The 20,604-nt window shown below is 43.2% G+C and overlaps 1 protein-coding gene across 2 annotated transcripts in view; it reads right to left on the bottom strand.

The window, feature by feature from the left end:
- C4QH6orf118 (chromosome 4q C6orf118 homolog) overlaps window positions 1-20,396 on the bottom strand; it is a 420,601-nt gene extending 400,205 nt beyond the window's left edge. The window contains exon 1 of one of the 2 annotated variants that reach the window (XM_069607675.1): window positions 20,277-20,396. The gene's annotated coding sequence lies outside the window, so the exon portion shown is untranslated. The remainder of the gene's footprint in view (window positions 1-20,276) is intronic. The other variant, XM_069607674.1, reaches the window with a different exon arrangement.
- Between the last annotated feature and the right edge of the window lie 208 nt (window positions 20,397-20,604).

Genomic DNA, 20,604 nt, shown 5'->3' with positions numbered 1-20,604 from the left:
ATGAAAAGCGCCCAGGTAATGAGAGCTGAACTAATTGTTGGAGTAATAAATAACACAATGTATAATACTACAAATACCACATGGAGCAGCTCCCAATCCACGCAATGCAATCATCCAGTGTTTACTACTCACACGTCAGTGCTAGGGGGGAGAAAGCTCCATTGCGTAGTGATAGAAGAAAATGACAAACGCACCAACATAAGTATGATGTATATCATGGTTTAGGATTAGACACAGTGGAAGACCTTTGCCATCCCAAACATTCAAACCTTTGATACTCTGATATGAATGCGATAGTAAGGCGAATGACTAATGGGCGTTGCTATGTCCGTTTTCTAATACCCCATGCATCTGGGGCACCTAAAGTATTGATACCACGAGAGGTACCATTGAACTAAACACAATGTCTAATCTACCTTGCACTATGTAGGATAAAGGGCACTTTCCAGGTATGCAGTGTTCACTTACAACTCCTTGAGCCAGATGCCAGGAAATGCAAGACCAGCTCTACCAACCCCAAATGTTTCAAGGAAGCGTTCCTCGCTATACACGGGACAAAATACATGAACGATAAGTGGCAAGAAGCAATGTTTATGTGCAAAGCAGAAGGACTTGTAGGTTATTAAGGTGAAACACTAGCCCTCATTGAGCAAGCATGTGAACAAAAATGGACAGAACATATTGCAAAGCTGACATGGGTCACAGCAACTGAAAAATCATGTAGGTGCACCAGGAAGAAAGTTATGAACTTTGTTTTTACATCGAAGGAACTGTTTCGGTAGGATCAAACAAGCAATGCAACCGAACACTGCTTACTCCAGACCTCCAAAAGGGTACTGCTGCATTGATGGACTACTACTGGGTATGCGGCCAGAAAGCGTACGTGCACCTCCCGTCATCTTGGGGAGGTTGTTGTTTGCTTGCAACAATGCATTCAACCCTGCTTGTAGTCCCCAAAGAACACCAAAAGGAGGGGACCCTTCCCAGACGAAGATCAAGGGGTGCCAGAACCCACAGCAATTGCACCAACCATTACGCCTCCAAGTTTCTGCATCCTACCAGAAAAAGAATGTCATGATCGCATGCATAGAAAGAAGCGATCCGCTAACTATTTTTCTCAAGAATCAAACTTGCTCACACAAATACCAAACGAATATAGACTGTACAATTTTGCAGAGACAGTTTTCACATCTCTTGTGCCCAGTGTCCAGACTCGAACGAATGCTAAATGGCTCCAAATAGTTTGATGGGAGTTGATCCAGCTAGCACATGACATTGAAGAGGGGCTCAATATCCTCAAGGTGGAGCTAAGAACGCTCAGGCTAATGACAAAGCAAAATAGGTATGTCCTCGACCTCCTAACAGCTAAAGAGGGCGGGGTCTTCAAAAAGATTGGGAGTTCATGTTACACGTTCGTACCTTCTGCTGGCGCCGACAACGGGACACTATCACATGTCATTGCAGCAGTACATGAACTTGGGGTAAAAATGAAGAAGGAAGCAGGGATCCAAGAAGATGACTGGGTGAACATGGCATTAGGCTGGGTACCACCCTGGCTTGGAACAACTATTAAGCTGTTTGTCCTGATCCTCGTGTTTATTTTAAAGATTTTTTGCATATGCTGATTGGGTCTCCGATGTTGTGCCAAAGCAGTCCCCAATAGTGCAATGAAGATAGTGACAACTGGGAATACTCATGGTGAGAACCCTCGTGGTACCAAAGAAGTAGAAATACAGACAGAAGAAAACAATTACCCTAAATATTGGATAGTTGCTGTCTATCAAGGACACAGGCATGAGGTGGACACTCTATATCACACTACCATTGCACCCCGACCCGACCCTGAAAATTACCCGGAAGTGTGGGTGGACCTAGCAGGGGATGGGGGATGTATGTATATGACCTGCACACCCGAACAATACGCGCAGATTGGGCAGAGCCTAAGATATGACTGTAGAGCCTGGATGCCCATAAAAGGGATACCCGCCTGGGACGAAGCAGAGAGGATGGCAAATGAATGGAAATATGGGGGGTGAATATGTTACTGTAGAAGTAACGAAAGGGGGAATGTTGGGAAGGAAATGAGCCTATCCCAACTAGGCACTTCCATATAAGGCGAAACCCATATGAAGCAATCTAACATGCCAGGAGGAGCACCCGACGCCCCCGGGCATCATATAGAAACCTTGAAGCACTTAGAAGTAAATGCTAACACTAGAAATGTCCACACTTCATGATGGCATTTTCTAATAGGCCTCAAACTAGACAGGCCGCAGACCCATGCTGCTTGCGTTCCCTATTCACAGAATCCAATTTCTGCACAGCATGCTGGCTCTGCTTGAACCTTGTTCCCACGAAGTCCATTTCCCTCTTGTCCCTGCAGTGTTGCGAATAATTAGCATCGCCTTCACGAATGTGCCTTACACAGAGCGTGAGACAGTACAAGGCCCCTGGATGTGTCCATTCCTCCCCACTTAACTGCAATCAAGCCTTTGACCCCCACTCAGCTAGCCTGGTGCTGGCTGCACATCACTAACCTGAGCCCCACACCCCTGGCACTCTAAGAAGCAGCTGACCCCCAGGTCCTAACCTCCATAAAATGCCCACCAAAGATCCAAAGCCCACATGGCTGTATTTCTCCTTAGCAATAACAGACGTCCAAGCAACATGAGATGCAGAGAAGGGTAAATCAAAGATCTATCCCCAGAGGGGAGACCTTAGCTGCGGGGACTGTGGGATCAATGGAATCCTGAATGAACGGGTCTGCATGACTGTATCTTATCCTCCCCTCTCCCCGGCATCCCTTTCCTGTGCCGCCAAGGTGCCTGCCATAATTAATGAATAGCATGTCGTAGTTGTTTAGTTTAAATAGGAAACAGTGTATTTTATAAGTGACATGACCTTCAGGGCGAGGATGAGCCCAGCTGACCCACGTGAAGCCAGATTGACAGAGAAGAACTAGCCAGTTAGTGCTTGGCATCCCCTATGTGGGGTGCCTACAATCGGGAGCACCAAAATGTCTCATAAAGCTCTAACGTGTATTTTGCTTATAACCCCATGTGTTCTGATGTAAGAGCAGAGCGCTCTCGAGCAGCACAGTTCTTTTCTGATATTTGTATTTTGTACGAGTAAACCTTGTTATCCGTGTAAAGCTATCTCTTGGCTTATTTCCCTAGCGGGTTGTATTTACTCTGGTGTGTGCATATTGTGGGACTTGCCTTCAATGCCTACACCTGTTTATGAATGGGCTGGCCCTCATGGTCAATACTGAAAAATCCACAGTTATGGCATGTCATTGGGGGAATAAACTGGTTAAAATGTCAAAAATGTTAAGCAATGTGCCGGTTATACCATGAGTTCTAGAATTTGGCTATTTGGGGGTCCGCTCTACCTCAAATTTAACAGGGGTAGGCCATATTAAAAAACAGGAGCTGAGAATGAAACAACTGATCGGGGGAGTTTTCCATTTTATGGAAATGTGCAAAAGTCACTCACTCACTATGACTCTCAAAGTGTATAATATACAAACAAAATCGGCTATCAAGTAGGGTGCATCACTATGGGGAAATTGCAGCATCACCAACCTTCCAATGACAGAAACCCATTTTCTAAAGAAGCTGTTGCATCTTCTGAGATCCGCTATCAATTATGCTGTACATGCAGAGGTTGTCACGACTTCTGTGGAGGATGATATGTGTCTTGAACCAGCATTGAATTGGTTGAGGATTTGGGCAAATAATAGGGCAAAATTAACCCAGTTTATCATCAGAGACGTGATTGACAGAAAGGGTATTCCCAAAATCCCATGGTTCCAACATATAAAATGCCTAACAGGAATAAATGCACATGCACTTTTGTTATCCGCTTGTTTGTTGAATAAAATTCAAATTGTATTGGATATTATATCAAATTGAAAATGAATATCTTTTTCTCTTTGTATTTTATCTCTGTTTGTATAACTATTATGTGCTTTCATGGATATTTTATCCGAATAAAGTTCTTAAGAAGATATAGGGAATATGCTTAAACTACATTGGTAAATGACATCTCCCTAGTATTGGCTTAGCATATATTGTTTTAGTTTGTTTTTCAAATAGACCCATGACTCAAGGTAACAAAGTCAAAAGTGTATATGAATAGCATGTTGTCAAAGTGGGAGGTTTGAAGGCTTAGGGCCTCATGGCCATTGGCTTGGCCACCTGGGGACCAGATCCTTAACACAAACTGCCCCCATAAAACCAACCATCTGCAGTAATAATAGAAACGTACACGAAATGGCCTCTGAAAGCTGTTCTCATCATTCGTTATGCCAACATGAGGTTTTGGTTCCCTGGTGCATTTTAAAAATGGTTTTCACTATGACTTGACAATGCAAAGATGTAGAATCATCAAAGAGACACATGCTCGGAAACAGTTGGAGCTGCCTCTACAAAATTAGACTAATTACAACCTTTTATTATTTATTAATAATTGGAAAGTTATGTGAATATTAATAATGTTGTTATATTTCATTGCACAAACTCATGCCACAAATGCGTAAACTCGTCTTGACCATGCATATCTGGAAACCCATATTTCATTGATGGTAAAAATTCCCACTGAAAGATATGGAAGAAAATATGAGTCCAAAGTGTACAGCACCACCCTTTCAAATGTGCAAAAATATGATCAACCTATGAAAGTATGGGGTAAATTCTCTGGGAGTGTCAAACTGTTTAGCAAGCCAATGGAAAATCTTGACCAATTCAAAAGTGTGATATTAGGTGTGACATACTGTGGGAATGGTACACATTGTATAAGTAGAAACATGCATGAAGTGAGAGAGAGCTCTGGGATTGTGAAGCCTGCAGAAAGGGCAACCTCTATTCAAGTGGATGAGTGCTGCACTTAGATAAAATCTGGAAGAAAATAGGCCTTGCTGGGACAGAAGCTGGAAACAGATTGTACCTGTGGCACACCTGAGTTAAAAGAGGCAGCTGCAAAACACCAGAGTGGCCTAACTAACAGGAGAATATTGCCTGAGAACTCTGAGGGTACATGCTCTCTCTATGACTTACAAAGCACAATCCAATGTGAGTATAGAAATTCCCCAATATAATTAACTATAACTCCCTTAAAATACTTTCCCTACTAACTCTCTGGAGTGGGACAAATTGGGTTTTTTGTCTTCCCAAGCGACTGATTCCGGTGCATAACCTGCATCAAAACGCCCCAAAAAAAGACTGTATGGAGTGAAAACAATCTCCTATTGTTTTCTCAACAGATCTAACTAAGAGACTGTTTGTTGCACGCTAAAGAAAAACAAATCATTAAGAATCTACCGGCCAAGTGTGGAAGGTGTTTGGAAGAACTCTGCATTTTTTGTATCAGTGAAACTGAAGGTCAGAGGAATTTTGAATTAAAAAAAATTGAGAAGCACGTATTAAGTATTCTGAAACACTGAGTTAACGATACCGACTAGAATTCTTCTCTACTTAAATTACAGAAATTGATTTATTGGAACTTGTGAATTACCGGCACCTGATGGCATCGCAGGCAGCATTTACTTTTGTTTGTGAGCACCACTTATCATGCAAGAAGCATGTACCATCGATCCCTAGAAGGTCTGTCTGCTTTATCCTCATTCATAAAGCAGGCAGACTTCATAGGAATCTCCAGCATTTTCACCAGCATGAAAATGCAGGCCGGCGCAAATGCTGGAGCTTTTGTATGGCGGAGAGGAAGGGAGTAGCGGAAACACAAGTAGTGTTCTGCCCCTCCTCTACACCATACAAATGATTGAAAAAGTGGGGTAATGTTAATGGGAGGCATTAAAGCCTTACTCCAGGCTTTTACACTTTCCATGAATGTTACGCTCCCATTGAACATGAGCGCCCCTGGGTTGTCACCGGTTTAGTCTGCAAAATAAATCCAACACTCTGTGTTTTCACCAGTGTAGTCTGACACTGGATGTGAAAAATGGTGTACAACAATTCTCATTTCCAAAATCGATTCATAAATGTTGACCTGTGAAAGCCATAGATAGTTAAAAAGACACATTGGGATCAAAGGGTGCTTAGCAAAGCCAATTTCAATTCCATAGAAAAGCTGCAATTTCCAATGAACAGTACAGTTTCACTGATGACATTGTGTTTAAGTGGGACAACCCTGAATTAGATACCCCCAATCATCCGAGGGAAATGAGTGGAATAGTTATAGTTCTTTTAGCAAATTATAATATTGGGTGTATACATAATGTAGATAAATCAACAATCTGTGAGTTACAAGTTGATGGTAACGCTCCTCTACACACACAATTGTAGATTGTGACGCAACTCACCTTGGCTTTTGTTTCTTTATATGCATATGAGAGGAACACACAACAGCGTATTAACATAAGGGGGTAATTAACTACAAATGAAACATGGTGGTGTTGATGTTTATACACCTTTTCCCTGGTACCACTACTTGTAATTGATATTGGAGAAAATGAAGTGTGTGTTAAAATCTGTAATTTATAAAAGAAGGTTTGTTTAATGTGCATGCTGTGTGAAGGATTTAAACACAATGTCCAGTAAGTGGCATGCAAGCTAATGTGAAGTGCATTGTGATATTTAGAAACACATATTTAAACAAATTCAGGAATATTATCATTTAATTTATGTATTGCTTGAGCATGTGTGTGTGTGTTAGTTTTGTAAACCAGCTGCCTATATTTATGTACGTGACTGTGGTGACTTCCCCAGCATAATTTTAGGGGACCGCCTTTGAACTGATTTTTACTTTAATAAAACAAAATATTGATTCCTAATACAGCCTGTTTCTTATACCAGAATTGGGACAAAAGTGGGATTGTATACAACGGGTGTTAAATCAGTGGTTGCCACTTAGTGAAAAACAAGTACAACAAATCAAGATATAGTAACACAATGGGGAATCAGCTGAGTTGCTAAGTCAACACACATATCCATCCATTGTGTAACAATAATTGTGCCCAGGTTCACAGATGTTTGTGAAGTTGCAATAGTGTGTTGAATTCAATGGTGTCCGTTGAATGGTCCAATTAGAGTACACAGCTTGTTTTCTTTTGGGATAATATAGAGATAATTGATCTAGCAGTTGTTCAGTTGTATAGTGCAAAATATTGATTATTTGATTATAGAAATGTTATTAATGCATATATATTAAATTATATGCCTGATCAAATATATAATCTAGCCATTTCACCATAAGATGTCAGGGCATAAATAGAGGACGCTCTTGATCATGCTTGACTATATATTTCCTACATGGTCAATGGGTGATGCAGGATCTTGGACTCATGAAAAGGCACAATAAATGAAATTGTGCAAAGTGTAGGAATAGATATGTTGGCACCAAAGGTCCTGCTAGAAGATGCATTGCAAAAATGGTACCTGACCTCCACGGAAAGGGAGGAACAAACCGATTCTTGGGACCCTTTCCACCCATCTCAACTTCCACCTTGAGCCGGTGGAGGAAAAATAGGCTGGATATGTACATTATTTGCACCAATTCACAGAAAATGCTCAAAAGACTTCAGTAGAATTTGCATTTATGCAACAAAATAGCGATCAGTGAGAGCAAGAAATAAAATAGTTCTAGGTGACAAAGCAAGTGTTAGTACAGAAACAACACAGTTTAGAATTCATACAAGACAAATTGACCATGTGCCGAGGAGCCAAACAATAATTAGAAAGAGACCTTTTAAATACTAGTGGCCTTTGTCAGCGCTTTATACATTTTCAACTAATAGTTAAATAATAATTTATAGCTAATGTTTACAGACACATGACAAATTAAAGACTAAAATAAGTGATCAAGCCACTGATAACAATGCATTATTAGGTTGGACCTCATTACGAGTCCGGCGGTAACCCTGGGTTGCCGCCAGACTCGTAATATTTTACCGGCGCCTGACTTCCCAGTGACACTGGGAGATTACAACTCTGGCGGCCCCGGAAGTCAGGCGCCGGTAACATGTAAATCCTCTTCCCATGGAGTACCATAAAACTCTATGAGAGTGGGGACACGGAAGCGCTGCCACTATTGTTAATGGTGCTGGCGCTTCCGTAAGGAGTCTGCCTACTGTGGCTGCTGCGCCCGACAGGGTCAGACCTGTCGGGCACAGTGGCCATGGCAGGCAGGCACGTCATTTGCCGGTCTGGAAACAAGGGTGCCGGTGAGCTTACCGGCACCCTTGTTTCCAGACAGGCAAACTTATAATGAGGCCCATTGTAACTATAAAAGTGCAAGTGAAAGAGTATAAAGGAACCACTGCAAAGCCGATTATGAAGGATGTAGATTCACAGGCTTATTTTGATCATCTGCACCAGGATTTAAATATTATTAAGCAGCAACGTGCTCAGTTAACATAAGAAAAAGTAATGCAATTCAGAAAATACACCAGCTCACCTTAAAATTAACACAGGCACAAGCACAAGGCGATCAGAATAAGGTGACTTCACGCGAGCTAGTGGAAAGAATAGAAAAAAATGTGCCAGTGATAGAGAAGTCCAAAAAATGAATGGAAGGTCTTGATGATGCAATGTCACAGATGGAGCATTTGAAGAAACAATTAGCAACCCAGCAATTCATAAACGAATAGTCAGTCAAAAAAGATATGCTTATCAGAAAGAAAAAGATTGCTTGCAGAAGAAGTGAGAAAACATGGCTTCCAAAAATAGGGCATTCAACACTGGTCAGGCTAGCCTGAATGAATCCAGGGAACTATTGTTACGGTGTAGGCAACAGATGATAAATTAAATGGACCATAATGATAGATTGAGGCAAGAAATTAAAGACATTCAGTTGAATTCAGAATCACAATCTAAAACTCATAGACAGATTGAGTTTCATAGAAGGAGGGAGCCCACCTCCATTTCCTGAGACTACCTTTCCGCTGCCAAGACCTTCCAGAGACATGCTGTAAACCTTGGCACATCTAGCTATAGTTGGGATAAAGTGGGCACCAGACACACCATTTCCCCTTTACAGACTCACCCAGATACACAGGAAGACTTGAGTTCCTGGTCAGATTCACAGAAATATCGAGAAATTCAGGTGAGAGGAGAGGGGAGTGGCACACTTAGCATGTTCGAAGGAGACAGGAGAGCAAATGAGAGTACTCTGAAACACAGAATCAGTGAATGAAGGAATGGAAATAAGTTAAAGGAACAATAATTACAGCGTATGATCCAAGATCATTTAGCCCATTTGGCTAACCATCACCTCTTAGGACTAATTACCAAGTAAATTACCCTCCACCTCCTGCTCGGTTCCAGGTTCATAGACGCCAGTGCCAGAATTATTTCAGATCCAACACTGCATATACCAATAGTTCTCAGAAATACCAGAACTACACCCCTAGAGGAACCAGTTATCCTTCTAGAGTAGAGCAGAGATATGAGCAGAGAAGGCCCAGTAGTCCGGAAAGTGTAGAAAGAGCCCTACAAATGGAACAACAGGTTTATGAGATCCCAACAGGGAAATCCTAGTTCTAATGTTCACCAAAACCTTTCCCTGAATTAATCGACATGTCAGGGTAGACAATGTCAACAGGAAACAACAGAAGTGCAGGGATAGCGTCCCGCAGCAGAGGTGTAGGGATAGCGTCCCGCAGCGGTGTAGGGCTAGCATCCCGTTTAAGGATAGGGATGGCGTCCCATAGAAGTGTGGGGATAACGTCCCACAGCAGAGTAGCGAAGCGTCCCACCGAAGAGAAGGGATAGTGTTCCATAGAAGTGTAGGGATAGCATCCCACAACAGAGTAGGGATAGCATCCCGTTTCAGTGTAGGGATAGCATCCTGTTTAAAAGTAGGGTTAGCGTCCCGTAGAAGTGTAGGGGATAGTGTCCCATAGAAGTGTAGGGATAGCGTCCTGCAACAGAAGTGTAGGGATAGCGTCCCGCAGCAGAGTAGGTATATCGTCCCACAACAGAAGTGTAGGGATAGCATCCCAGAGCAAAAGTGTAGGGATAGCGTCCTGCAGCAGAGTAGGGATAGCGTCCCATTTCAGTATAGGCATAGCGTCCCACAGAAGAGAAGGGATAGCGTTCCATAGAAGTGTAGGGATAGCGTCCCACAACAGAGTAGGCATAGTGTCCCGTTTAAGAGTAGGGATAGCGTCCCATTTAAGAGTAGGGTTAGAGACTCATAGAAGTGTAGGGGATAGTGTCCCATAGAAGTGTAGGGGTAGCATCCCACACCAGAGTAGGGATAGCGTCCCATAGATGTGTAGAGATAGCGTCCCATAGAAATGTAGGGATAGCATCCCACGGCAGAGTAGGGATAGCGTCCCGTTTAAGGATAGGGATAGCATCCCATAGAATGTAGGGATAGTGTCCCACAACAGAGTAGGGATAGCGCCCCAGAAATATTTTCTTTTGAGTTGCATCTCTCAATAAAAAGATGCACGGTGTGGATGTCCCATGTGAGCTTCTTGTGTTTGTGTTTTCCGTGCTGGTGATGTATGTGGAAAGGAGGGGGATGTGTTGTGATGTGCTTGTCCATGCATTTTGGGAAAGGAGGGAGATGTGTTGTGAAGTGCTTGTTGGTGAGTGTCAGGTGTTGGAGTGTTATTGGAAAGGGAGGAGATGTTTTATGAAGTGCTTGTCTGTGTCTGTCAGATCCTGTGATGTCATGTGGAATGTTTGGTGATGAATGCTGGATGAACGTTCTAATCTGTGTCAGTTGAGCATGGGTGATGGGACCCAGTGGTTGTCCTTTTATGTAGCTTAATGTAACTCTGTAATGAAGTATATGTAAGAAGCTCAAGAAGACCCCTACACTTCTATTGGATGCTAACCATACTCTTAAACGGGACGCTATCCCTACTCTTAAATGGGACGCTATCCCTACTCTGTTGTGGGATGCTATCCCTACACTTCTATCGGACGCTATCCCATCCTCGTCGCCATTGTAATAATGTAACTTCAGGGGTCTTCTTGAGCTTCTTATATATACTTTATTACAGAGTTACATTAAGCTACATAAAAGGACAACCACTGGGTCCCATCACCCATGCTCAACTGACACAGATTAGAACCTTCATCCAGCATTCATCACCAAACATTCCACATGACATCACAGGCTCTGACATACACAGACAAGCACTTCATAACACAAATTGTTTCCATTAAAAATCCACAGGGAAAGGAGGAAGCTTATTTGAAAATGCACCTGACTTTGCTTAGACATTGACAAAGGTTGATGGTGAACTCTCTTTATTATTTTAAATAAAACCTGATAAAAATAAAGAAGGGAAATTTAGTGATGACAAAAATGTAACATTACATTTGAAAAAGAAAAAACTGTGGAGATGAAACCCAGTGTTGCTTCATTCCCAGATGTAATGCCTCCAAAAGAGCAGAGAATCCATGTTAATAGTAGTCGACAGAGAACCTGAATGAAAAGCAAGAGAGTAACAAAGAAATCCCTAGACATGAGACCAAGTTGAACAAAATCCAATAGTTTAAACACAAATCCCCCCCCCAATATTGGCTATATCTCCCTCATCAGGATTTTCTAAGCCTAACAATCAAAGCAGTAAAAGTGACCTTGAACATGCAGAAAAGGGGGATGTCCCTGCTAAAATGTTATTCTCCAAATGTGTTTTCATTCCTACACAGTCCTTGACCAACCCACATGAGATTTACCCTGGGTGAAATGCCCACAAGGGGACAGACCAAGGTGAATCTTATGAAATTCCAATGATCAATCCAATGTGATCAGAATTATCCACTAACTCACACTTTCTCTGCAATGTAGAGATGAAAAATAAAAGGTTTTTTGCTCCTGTCCAAGTTCAGAGACAGTGAGACCTACCGGCTCTCATAGATACTGGTTCCAAAATGACCTAAAAATCTAGAGAAGTGCTTGAGACTCTCAGCCAAGCAAGGGGAAAAGCCACTGTATTACCCTCTATCCTCTCCTTGGGACCTGCACAATTCTGATGGGAACCAAATCCCAGTAGATGGGGTTACTGAAATAGAAATCAAAATAGGGCGACACCAACTCACCCATCCGGTGTTGGTTGTGGCTTCTCAGAGCAGAACTGTTTTACCAACGGACAATCTACTTCAGAGGCTTTCACCACTGGTAGATTGCATGAATCAGGTACTCTGGACTCAGACTCACTACCTGATCAAACTAAAAAGAGGTGGCAACTATGTCAGTTTGAATGACAATGACCATTTGATTGAAAAACATCCTGACAGAGTAGAGATTCACTTCTAAAACACTCAGGTCCCAGTCATCACTATCATATCTGAGAAAGAACAGGGTGATAGTAAAAAGGCTTCCACAGAACCTTTGAGAATAATTCTTCCTCCAAACAACAAGTGGTTCTCCACTTTGGAGGGAAACACCCTAAAATTGTTTCCGTTGCAGATCTCCAGTGAGGATCAAGGTCAACCAGAGGATAACTCATCAATAAAATCATAAGTTTAACTTCACTACAAAGAAAATGTAATGAGGACTTCAATCGGAGACCTTCGAGAACGTGACTTAACATGCACATGACCAGTCTGATCCAAAGTAATCCTCTGAGTAACTTGAAACATTCGCATACAGGGTTGCCATTCAATTCAATGAATAAGTTAAACCTCAGGGTTCTCTACTCCAAGATTCACTTTCACGGTGTAAGGATATTTTTCCAGCTTTCTTAAAAGGCTGCGGCACACTTGCACCCTCTGAATAGTGTTGATCTTTGTACAAAAATGTCCTGACTGAAAGTTGCAGTTTATTCCTCATTAAAGTTTACCTCGAAAGTTCCATTCACCCTGGACTTCAAGGTATATTTGGTCAACTCGTAATGTTGAAATGCTATTCACTTTAATGTTCAAGAAGGATTGATTTCTTGAGTTCCAGGTTTTATTCACTTGAAAATTCAACATATGATATGATAAGTCATTTATATCGCGCATGTACACAAGTCTTACTAGGTGTGACAAGACAAGGGAGAGAAGACGGAGGGAGGACAAGACAAACAATCTTACTAGATTTTGTGTCATTGAGATCGTGCAAGTGCAAAAACGAGACGTGCAAGGGGAAATGGATGGGGGAAGTGCAAGGGAGAGGAGATGGGGAAACAGGGCAGCAAAGCTCTGAGTTAGTGCAGCCAGGGCAGCGCAGCTCTGGGTAGTGCAAGGAGAACAAAGAACTGTAGGGTTACAGTTACAGCCCCTAAGTGCGTGGTAGGCCCAGAGGCAATGCAAGGGTGACTGATCAAGAAAGAGCCTGGTACCCAGTGAGACTCTGAGGGTAGCCAAGCAACAAGTGGGTACAGCAGACAGGTAGGTCAGCAGGGGAGGGTGAGAGATAAGCAGAGGATAAGAGGAATGTTTTGAGCTGCTTCCGGAACTTCAGGTGGTCTGGCTCAAGTTTGAGAGGGGCAGGGTGGCCATTTCACAGAGAGGCACCTGCAGAGGAGAGAGCTCTACCCCCACTCTCTGCCTGGAAAAGCTGCTAACCCTTAGAATGTTGGAGGTAGCTGAGCGAAGGGCTTGAGAAGGAAGGCATTTTGGATGAGAGTGTTGTATGTAGTGCGGGCCCTGGCTCCAGAAAGCCTTGTGGACAATGCAAAGGTTATTGAACTTGATCATTGCAGCCATCGGGAGCGGCGTTGTGGAGAGGATAAATTGACTTCTTAACTTAAACTGTCTAAACTTTGCACCACATTGAAGAAAAACTGGGTGCACTGCTTACCCTTGGCACTGTTCAGTTTGCGCACACAGCCCCATAACCCCCATTTATCACCCCATAAGGTGGTTACTGCTTGTCGTATGCATGCACCCCTTTTTCCTACTATGAGGGTGTCAGATGCCCATAGGGCAGCAGCTATTTTAGGAGGTGAATTTAAAGATTACTTGACAACCCTAACACAGGTCATTAAATGTGTCTTCCGACAGATTGCACCATCAGGATCAGAAGACATACCGGTTGCTGCAGCTGCCAGAGCAACTGATTCCCCACCCAACTCAACCGCTGCTGCCAGGAGAACTCATCTACGTGCGGAGCTTCGTCCGCAAGTGGAACAACCCCAGGTTCAATGGACCCTACAAAGTAGTGTTTTCTACTCCTCTTGCGGTCAAGATCAAGGAACTGCGTTATTGGATCCACCCATCTGGCGTTTCGGAGAGCACCCCGGACATTGCCCAAGTACCATGAAAAACTGATACTTCTCATCTACCCCAGCCCACATTATAGTTTCAGCATTCCCGCTCCTATCTGCCCCAACCCGTGTACAGGCACAGCTGCTAGACATTACACTTGCACAGGGGGTGCTCCCTTGCGCCTTCCATCCCTCTCACTCTTTTTTCTTACCCTTTCGTGTGCATTATTCAGACATGCCAACTTTCCAACTCACCTGGCTGGGAGATTTCATCAGAGAAGTCGGGAGTTGCACATTTTCCCATAGGGATACATTGGGGCTAGAAATATTTTAGGCGGGAGAATGTGAAAAATAGCAATATTTTTTCACAAAAAGTCGGGAGTCTCCCACCTAAATCGGGAGGGTTGGCATGTATGATTTTTTTTTCCCTTTCAGACAAAGAAGAAAATGGAACCAGTACTCTGAAACCGCTCATTGTATATTAAGTGCTAATTATACCATTATATCTAGGTTTTCTTATTCATACATGTGTGCCATGAATTTTATCGCAGTGGTGTTTGCAATATCGATGTTTATATCAGGCATTTATCTAGGAACATCTTTTATATGGGGCCCACATATAACCAAAAGGGTGTTGGGGCGGGTAACAAAACCTCACTGTGTATAATAGGTCTAATGTACACACAAATAAAACTGGGCATTTACCACTACTTGTGCATAACACTGAGCTTCAACATGACAACAATTCTGTCCATGATACAAATGCTACCCATCACACTCGATTGTTCGAATACATTACTAAGTCCCTACTGTTTTCAAGATTCCCTAATGCTTTTTGTAATACAAGTTTGTCAATAGCATTAGTAGTATTATTAATGGATGTATAGGTGGACCGAAACGTACAAAGAGACAAGCATAAAGGTTGAAATATGACGCCTACCATGGGCTTGTTCTCTATGCCATAGAAGATGTGCGTCACCCAGAGTTGTCCAATAGTTGGTATATGGACATGAGTTTGGTGGGGACAGAGACTATGAATGGCAGCTGTTACGTGTGTTCAATGATACTGCATGAGTAAAGGGCCCCCAAGGTCTTAATGCCACAAGAAGTACCAATTCTAGAGGCATAATGCCTAGTCCATCTTGCGCTATGTAGGCTCAAGGCAGAGTTTTACATCCTCCCTTGTAAAGAGAAATATGAAAATATGCAGAGAAAGAAAAGAGCTAACTACCTATGCAAAGACTCATCTGAACTGCTCAATGGAATACCCGATGAGTAAAGACTTTTCAGCAAGGCAAAAACATTCTTCGCCTCAATGTTGCTACCTGGTGTGCAAGCAGCAGCTAACGCAAAATGGCTGCAAACACTACGCTGGGAACTGATACAGCTGGCAAATGACACTGAACAAGGATTCAATGTTATAAAGGTCCACTTTTGCACGCCCTGAGATTGATGACCATGCAGAACAGGTACGTCCTCGACCTGCTCACAGTGATGGAAAGAGGCATGTGCAAAAAGATCTGAGATTCATGTTGCACCTTCGTGCCTCCCGAAGATGCGGAGAGTGGCCTATTATGTGTGAGAGGGAGCCACACATAATAGGAGCCATACACAACCTAGGAGTGCGCAGGAAGAAGGAAGCTGGCATACAAAGAGGGAATGTTTTGACACTATTTTTTCCTGGGCACCATCTTCGGTGGGGGCGATAGTGAAGATGCTAGTGCCTGTCATCATTTTGGTTTATTCATCTTTAGCACCTGCTAAATGGATCTCCGATTTTGTGCCAAAACAGTGCCCAATAGCGCAATAAATATGGTTTCCTTTGGGCTATCATGAAAAACACCTCGCAGCACCGCAGAGAATGGTACCAAGACAAGAGACCCAAGTAAGCCCTGTATGTTACAGATAGAACATCGCTTACAACCTCCTGATACAACTATCACCTCCCCCCAGATCCCGGGAATTACACGGAACACTGGGTCGATTTAGCTGACCTGTACCCCCTGAGGAGTATGCCCGGTCTAGAGCTAGTTAACGGGATGTCTGCAGAGCATGGGTTCCTAAGGACGGGTCACCATCATATCTTGAAGCTGAAAGGTTGGAGAGAGTTCTGAGCAGGGACGGAGAACAGATATTGGGACTTGGATACAGATGACGCTTTGGGGGAGTTTGTTAATTTGGGATTAACGAAAGGGGGAATGTTGGGAAGGAGACAGGATCTTTCCACCCCCATAGGCGATACCGAATGAGAAACAGATGCTAGAAAGCACATTCAGGAAGTGGGTCTGGTGCACACGAAGGAGGGTGCAAAATCATGGTAGTGCATGCATTAGAGACTACATAGTAGATGCAAGTGTGAATGCCATTTTAGTTCGTGGCTGCCATTTGGGAATGCAGGCCTAAGCGCGACAAAAAGCACTAAATGGGTTAGCATTAGATCCCCTGCCTGAACGCGGACATCACCCCCACTCTGGGCAGGTCTCAGAGATTCATAAACCCTTCATTGTCTTAGAATATACAGGTCTTTGTGCTCTGGGAAGAATGTGCTCTGCAAGCTCATGAGAAGGGAGCAGAGCACCTCTTGGCAGTTACCATCCCACAGAATAGATAGCAAGGCCCTCCTGCCCCTAACAACCCCCACACGAGTAATACAATTTTACAATGTTTTTATCCTAAGACCCCCGCATGCCACAGTATCATCCAAACCCAGACCACTGACCGTAAAACTGTTACATTCCTAGATCAAACACTAAGATCAGAAAGCGAGGCCATCTTGCCTCCACAAATGGGTCACATGATTTGCGCAGCGAGGTGCAGGATGGTTTCAAATTCTAGCCTAAAACAAAGAAGGAAGGCCTTGGAAGTTCCTGACTTGTCTGGGAGTGACTGAATTGTGTGAGTTAGCGTGATCTCGGCTCTCCCCTGGGCCCATCTCTGTGCCTACCAGGTGCACTGTTACAACGATAAAATAACATTATTTTTCAAAGTAGCTAATTCATTTTTAGGTCAATCTCGCTGCAGATGACGAGCCCAGCAGCACCCACGTGAACGAAAAGGGACAGATGAAGATGGACTAAAGGCCTGGCATCCCCTATGGAGCAGGCCATACATGTATAGGGCTCTGCCAATTAGTAATGTAGAATTGTACCATATTAAATTACGTCATCAGTGACGTCGTTTGTGCTTATCACGTGCCACACATGCCGACGGAGCTCAGAACGTTCAGCGGCAGAAGAGTTCTTTGCCGATGCACTTCTACTTTGTAGAAATAATTACTTGCAAGCAGTGTCTTGAGCCTTTTTCCCTAGCGGGCTGTATTTTTTCTGCCGTGAGCGGATAGGGGTGTGCCTTCATTAGTATCCCACGGAATTACCGTCGGAATACCTGTTAACTCATAATGAGCCCCAATGTCTGCATCAAGCACAATTCTTGGGTGGTAAAATAAGCAGGTGGATTGCCTATCCCATTTTCTGGCCACAGGAAAGCAAAAGCATATATATCTCAAAGGAGAATTTATTGTGGCCAGGATCCCAGACGTTCACTAGTAATCAAACACAAGATCAGAATAGGGCAAGCACACACAATTAGACACTGTATTCAAATGGTGAAGAAGCACACAAAGAAGGGTTGGCTGGTGAGGGGAGCCTGCTGCTCTCTCATATTAGCGAATGAACGACAAACTAGCAAAAACCTTCTCATGCAATTTAACAAAATAGTTCTGCCTACAGAGGTTCAAGGGTGAACTGTTTGTCTATCACATGAATGTCATTTGGGAAAACACTCAACAAAAAAGGCTTTGTGGCCAGTTCTGGTGGACCGAAATGGACAACAAAGTAGTGAAACATTAAGTAACTGCAATGAGAGTGATAAAAGACACACTGAAAGGCCAGTCCCACTTGCGAACATGGAGTGGGATGCAAAGGTTTGGAACAAAGTTGGAGTTTTATTATTCCGATCCATGTTTTACAAGCCACTGCAGAAGTGTTAGACATTTGTGATGGCCATTGCAACCACAAATTGCGCAAAGACGAGGTTTTCGGGGCACATCACTACCAGAATCCCTATCAGTTTCTTCACAGAAGGTACGCCTGCTAAAATGGTGGCTGAGTCCAGGTCCTGTCTGCAAACATGCAAATGTTCTTAATGGAACACACTGTGCAGCACATAGGGGGAACAGTGCATCACCCCCAGGGAAATTGGCAGATGGAAAGGATCAACAGGTTTATAAAAGGGTCAATCCAAGTAGCTCTGAAGGATGAATGGAATGTGCAGAAGCTGTGGATGAAGCTATACAGGCCTTCCAGGCTGCACTGAACTCTATCACGGATATGTCCCAATTTTTCCTCATGAGGGCAAGACATGCAAAGATGCCATTGACACCACCTTTGGTCTTGCAGAAGAAAACGGGTATGCTCCCAACAGATCAAAAGAAAAATAATTCTCACAACACAAGAAAGACCCTCAATTACACTCTGTAAAGGAAATAGATTGGGTGGAAATTAAGCTAGTACATAAAGAAAAAAGTGCAGCGAACCAATTCCAGTAAAAAAGTGAACCGCGTTGCAATGTACAAACCATGGATGGCAAGATGTGGAACACTTTATTAGATGCCAAAGAACAAGTCAGCAAAGAACCTGAAAGGCAGATTATAAAGAGGAGCCTGAAAGAAGTGGAAAACGTGAGACCCAAGCGCACCGGCGCATACATGGGTAGGATAATGTTGATGGGTCGAGAACTGAAGCGCCAATTCATGGACCAAGAGCTGTGCCTGGTCGAAGAAATCTCATAAGAAAATGGAAACTGAAGGACTAAGGAGGAGGAAGTCTCAAATAACTCATATCCCCCAAGTAATGTTTAAAAAGGTGTATATGCTTCCTTAGCCCCTGTCAGTTCTTCTTTGTCTTTTGTAGTCAGAGGGATGATGCAGTTTTGAAACCCACTCTCTCTGACCAGTGGATGGAGAGGTGACATGTAGTCAGAGGCACGAGGGGAGGATAGTGAGAAAGTACAAGCATCATAAACGGCAAAGTTGGCACATGCAATCCTGACAGAAATATATAAGCAAAGCTAGAAGCTTCTGTGGTTAGTGTTACATGCTAAGCACAAGCATACAGAACTAGGTCCCCAAGCAGGGTTGCTTTTGGTTCTCAGACCAGCCCTGCTCTGACAGCGATCCCTGCTCATTCCCCCTGTGAAGCCCTATATAGGTATATGTGTTTGTCCAGCAAAGTGTGGCCAATGCAGTTTTTAAAGTATTACATAAACGACATAGGGCTTCATTTTTTTCAAGGTCCATGAACTCATAAAGTGGTCCAAAAATCTGGCACTCCAAGCCATTTTCTTGGTTTTTGCTGGAGCAGCTGGAAAAGATGTAAAGTTTGTAGCTCACATTCCCAATCCGCCTGTAAAAACCACATGCTTCAAAAGCCAGCATGACATTTTCCTTCTCCTGTAAAACCAATGGATTTCTGTGGTATCCACCTAATTGTAACACCAGCTAAAATCAGGCGCATTATATTGGAATCCATTTAAATGCTTCCCAAAGCGTAACATGCTGGAAGCATACGTGAGTTGGCAACCTTTACCTTGCTAGGTATTTGGAAATACAGTTCCCATCAGCACTAGCCAGCATAGACAATGGTAGGGGATCATGGGAGTCGTAAGCCAAAATGTCTGGAGAGCCACAGGCTGCAGACCCAGGCACACTTCTTGCACTACGACGTTGAATGCTAATGCTTTTGTAGCGAAAATATTGAACATTGCACAGAGATAACTGAATTGTACCAGGTGAAAAGTTAAAAAGACCGCCATCGAGTACTTGCTGGAATATTTCACTTTCAAGTCAGCATTTTTATCAGTCTCACCATTGAGACTTTAGCCCCTTTCCTCACAAATTCTGAACCCAGCATGAAATATTTCAGCACAGATTACTAAACTAAAATGTAAACTATTCCCAAGGAAATCGGAGCTAAAATGGGTTCAAGTCAAATCACTGAAAAATGCAATCATTCTACCCGTTTTATTCTTCACAATGTGGACTGTGCAGAGGCTTTTAAAATGATCTGTGGGAAGCAATTGGTCTAAAGTACTGGCTGGTGTCCTAACATGATTTCGTTGCATTTTGAAAATGTTTACATTTGGAGCATAGTTTAAAAAAATAAATTACCTTTAAGAGCGAAACACAGCACAGCAGCGCTAGCTGAACGCATAAGCCACCCACGGTTTAGCACACCTCCCATAGTGCCTTCTTTCACTTTGTTCTGCTGAACCCCGCCAGTAGCGGCTTCACTTGAAATACAGTTGCCAAGGCAACCCTGTAAACACAAACACGCCCGCCTGCTTCCCTTCTGTTGCTGGAAGGCAAACTCAGCCGGGGAGTTCAAAACCCGTACAGTCTTGAACGGGGGGCACAAAAACTGGGGTCGATTCAACGTCGCCGATTGCTTCTATTGAACTGGAAGTCAAATCCCTGCCTTCTCCCTGTATGTAATCTT

Source organism: Ambystoma mexicanum, chromosome 4q, assembly GCF_040938575.1.
Source record: "Ambystoma mexicanum isolate Mex_15411 chromosome 4q, UKY_AmexF1_1, whole genome shotgun sequence".
Lineage (NCBI taxonomy): Eukaryota > Metazoa > Chordata > Amphibia > Caudata > Ambystomatidae > Ambystoma > Ambystoma mexicanum.
Note: the sequence above shows the minus strand (reverse complement) of the source record. Positions and strands in the feature narration are given on the sequence as shown.